General features: G+C 41.0%; 1 pseudogene; it reads left to right on the forward strand.

Annotated features, from left to right (window-relative positions):
• Positions 1-3591: 3591 nt before the first annotated feature.
• Positions 3592-3710, forward strand: LOC145013722 (5S ribosomal RNA; annotated as a pseudogene).
• The last annotated feature ends 1258 nt before the right edge of the window (positions 3711-4968 follow it).

The raw sequence follows: 4968 nt of genomic DNA on the forward strand, positions 1-4968 counted from the left end.
GAGGCATATGTTGTTTTCCATGATATTCTTCTACTTTCTTTACAATCAATACCCTATTTTGATAATGATAGTGTTAAGGGAAAAATCGCTTTTTATAACATAATTCCGTCCAGTCTTGGTAGAAGACTACTTTTAAATTAGAAAATATAGGATTTTCTGGAAAGGACTCTAATTCGCTGTATACTTTAAAACTACTACTGATATAAAGTTATTTGGATAAAATGACACTAAATATTTATGAACTCACTAGCATTTGTAAAAATGCTGATACTCGCTTTTCAAATAACTTGTATTCTCAGGTTAGCAATAGACAGGTACATCCCAGGAGCTTTTGGTGAAGACAATTTAGTAACAAACTGCACCTATATTATTACTTGCACTACTTTGAGGTTTCTATGTTATGTAAACCATGTAAAACTATTACTATTTATGAATGGTTGTTGTACTTTGATTACTATACTGCATATGTTGTGATACTTGACATGACGTCATCCACCCCAGAACGTTTCTGCCGTTCCGGTTTTAGGGTGTGACAATCACCATGCTGAAGACCTTTCGGATGATGATAACTTCGAACCCGAGGTTGAGAACCTACCCCTGGTAGCTCCCATTCCAAATCCTAACCCTCGTCCGGCTTTTCATGGCCCGACACCTCTTTGGGTAGAATGCTTGGAAATGTGGAGCGGAGAGCAAGATCAAATTATGCCGTTTAATGGAGACTGAAGCTTCTACAACGTAAACGAAGGGAGCTCATCAGACAGAGTTCTACCAATCGTGATCCGTAGAGTTTCCCAAAACGAAATTTAAGGCAGAACAGCTCTACATCGTATCACAGAAGTTGATACCAATGGTGGAATGCATATCCTTCACACCAATTTCCTTGAGCATGCTCGTGAGAGATTTGAGAGAGACCACGAAACCCTTCTGCAAGCACTAGTAGAAACCCAAGCCGAAGTCATAGAGCTCCGAGTACATCAGAGGGTATACGAAAGATACCTGCTTGATATGGAATGTCAACTAGCTGAACTAAGGGTTCACCATAGGGGTGACCGTCGCCAGTAGGAGATGCTTTACTTTCCTTCCTTGTTTTAAAGAACTGTGTTCCTGTCTTTGTTTTGTGTAACACTTTTCTACGTGACTACCTTGTACTGTAAATAATTTTAGTTAGGTCCTTATACTATCAAAGACTTTTCTACTCCAGATGTGATGTAAGACCTACTGCAAGGTCAATTTTCCTGAACTTATTACATTGTAAACATTGATGATATTGACAGTCGGCTAACTTTCGTGTCACTCTTTGCTCAAACGCTTTCATCATACCTTCATTGGAGTCTATCTGAAGCTTTCTTTAGTCAAGTCATTGGACTATAGTAAGTTAACTCGGGAATCATTTTCAAGTCTCTTTCAGTGATTGGATCATACTATCCACCAAACTATAATACCTAGGCTTGAACGGAAAACATCTTGAGACCACTCTACAAACTTACTTCTACGCTTTACTAAGACTGCATCATAGGGATGTAGGTCAAACCTTTGAGAACATACTCTTACTCTTCCATTGAACGATCAAAGTACATCTAGGGTCAATAGTAGGCTTTACTAGGAATTCTAGTTCACCGAAAAGGATTCGTAAGAAGATTATTATTATGACCTTCCTCTCTGATACATTTCCAAATTATATATAATGAAGACCTGGTAGACAATAGAATGTGAGATTTCTAATTTAGTTTCTTTTCCTCGTTGGGATGTGGGACTAGAGTAGAATCACACATTTTATTATCCGCCCAATCTTGATTATATCATAATGTGTATAAGCTAGGTTTTCATGTATAATAACTCATCTCTTAGTCAGAATCAAACATAAAAAGGGCTCAACCATAATAGCTCACGAACCCTTTTTCTTTCATATTACAGAATCATGTCGTCATCCAGGAATAGTCCACCGAGCAACGAAACCCCTATCCTTCATATCGACGCCGCTACATTATAGGTCGCGGTAACAGCTGCTGTGACAGCTTTCCTTTCATACATCAACTCTGACACCGTAAACAAGACTGGCAAAGGAGTCGACAACTATGATTGTTGTATCGATCCGGGAGGCCAACAGTTGGAAACAATCACGGATTTGCAAAGCCGAAAAACCGAGAGGAATAAACGAAAGCGCCAAGCCCAAAAGGAGCGCAAGAGATCCCAAAGACTTGCTACACAACAACAAGAAGTGGCAACTCCTGCCATCCCAACACCGATCAGACCATACGAAGGAAAAATTCCGAAGTGTAACGAGTGTAGCTTTCATCATAACGGGGATTGTGATGAAATGTAATGCTGCAATTGCTACAAGGTAGGGCACCATGCCCGTAGCTGTGGAGCACCAGCACGACCCATTTCTCAAGTCCCTGGCATCGGGATCAGCCCTGCACACGGTGATGGTGGTAAAACCGGACCCCATAAAAGAAAAGTTTCAAAGTGGATGAACAAAGAAAACACTTGTATCCACATAACTCTGACTCGACACCTCACTTCCGCCATCAATGCTAGTACAAGTCAGACATGCCACCAATGTGGCGAGACTGGGCACCTAAAAAAGGATTGTTCAGTAACAAAGAACTCTGGCGCAGACCAGAAAATACTAAGGATCACGGTCGCAGGAGAGACTACTCCGGACCCACGTTAATGTAATTAAGGCGTTTCGTTGTAATAGACCCATAAAACATGTTTAAAACTAGTGCAACTAGAGTCTTATCTTTTTCGGGATCCCGTCAGTTAAGGGACCCTCGTACTGCGTATACTTGCCTTTTGTACTGTACCTTGTTCGCAACAGCATTCCTATAGTTACTCTAAAGTACTATAACTTTGTTAAAAGTTGCACTGTTGTCTTTGGTCTGTAATGCCTTTATGTTCTAATCTAATGTCTTTATTTTCAAGTATGTCCGATATTATCATACAACTCGAGTCAATACGATTCGCAAAATACCAGTTTCGTGCGCACATGTGTTTCTTCGAAAGCATCTTTCTAGTGAAGCCGTCATTCCAGAACACACAAGTGCTCATTCATAGAGTACCTCATGTTTCTTTTCCTTTCCGAAGAAACCTCAACAAACCTCCCTAAAGTACGACTCGTACAGTACGTGAAGTTCAATCCAAAGACCCGTATGGTTGATCTATCGCTGAAAAATGTATACATAGGGGTGGTAGATAATCAAGGTTCTACAGGTTTAGAATTAATGATTCCACTTTAACTTCTTTTCCTCGTTGGGATGTGCGGTTAAGGAAGAATCATTTATTCGACTACCTTTTCAATATTAATTATATACGAATTGTATACACGAGACTGCAATTGATGAACCACGAATGACTTCTAATATGAACTTCAGGACGAAGACTGCCCAAGATTACGAGTGCTTGCATCATCATGCGAACGAACTTAGAACCCAATACGACTCCTGTAACCCGATCGCCCTACGGTCTCACACCAAAGGAGATACAAGAACTGTTCGGACAGCTTAACGACTACTAAACAATAGAATGAGAAGAGCAAGCTCATCACCTTTGAGAGCTCCGGTCTTATTCTTCAAGAAGACAGACTTCAGCGGGTGCGATCATACCAGCACTAATGCACTGGATCCCATCAGAACTCCGCAGTTAAACATGCTTGGGCGAGAGAAGTACTAGAATGGGTAACACCTTGAGAAGTCCTCGTGGTGCAGACCCCGATAGGACTTCCATTAGAAATCATTACATTCTGCCTCGCATAGCTGGATTGGTTGACCAACCGCAAGGAACGATGTACCTTTCAGAAATGGACCTAAGATCAAAATATCACCAGTTACGAGTGTTAGTGAAGGGTGTGCCGAGGACAATCTTCCAAAATTGATACAGACACTATGAGTCCCTAGTGATACCCCTCAGATAGGACCAATATGCCCGTAGTATTCATGAACTTAATGAATAGGGTACGCCATTCTTACTTGGATCAGTTCATCATTGTCCTTGTAAATGACTTACTTATCTACTCTCGTAGTAAGAAGGAAATCATAAAGAGAATGTACAACGAACCATGGAAACATTACGATCAGAGAAGCTTTACATGAAGTTCTCTAAATACGAGTTTTAGAATTGAAGAGTCGAATTCCTAAGACACACAATTAGTGATGTGGGAATTCTTGAGGACCCTTCCAAAAATCAAAACCGTTGAGAAATTGTCAGCACCGAAGATGCCGACGGGAATTCGCCAAATTCTAGGTCTCGCTGACCTATTGTCGAGAGTTCATCCAGAACTCATCGCGAATTACGAAACCTCTTACGACTTTGACCCAGAAGGGAGTGGCCCTTGACCGGGAAGAGAAACAAGAAAAAGAAACCTTTGGAATTCCAAGTGAGAGACCATACTCTTTTAGGAAATCTCACTCTGGGAAGGCTTGATATGCTTCGGAAAGCATGGAGAGCTAAATCCAAGAGAGTTAGGACCTCCGAGATTCTTGCCCGAATCAGTCTTGTAACTCACAAACCCAGCCTACACCGCTAACTCAGTAACATACACCTTACCCTTCACATCTCAAACTTGAAAACGTACCTTTCCATCAGGACTCTCGTAATCCCACTCGATGAGATCGAGATCAACGAGAGCCTTGCCTTCGTGGAAGAACCATAGTGACCATCGACCGAGAGGTCAAGTAGAAGAAACAGATGGGTTTTGGTCATAAGACATCCTATGTGCTCATACAAACCCTAATGCTTGGATCTAGGTTTCTCTATTGTACATGCTTTGAATCCAAGACTATAGACCCTAATTCTAGCATGCAAGTAATCATATTAACATAAGAATGAGTTTATAATGTTACCTTGATTGTTATGTAGGAATAACAATCCCAAATCTCCTTGATTTGACTTTGGAATGCTTAGAGTCACAAGTGTCACTCCTCTAATGGCTTACAAACACCATAAGCAAGAGCATAAAGAGGAGAGAGG

The sequence above is a fragment of the Lactuca saligna genome, chromosome 8, assembly GCF_052625555.1.
Source record: "Lactuca saligna cultivar CGN05327 chromosome 8, ASM5262555v1, whole genome shotgun sequence".
Taxonomy (NCBI): Eukaryota; Viridiplantae; Streptophyta; class Magnoliopsida; order Asterales; family Asteraceae; genus Lactuca; species Lactuca saligna.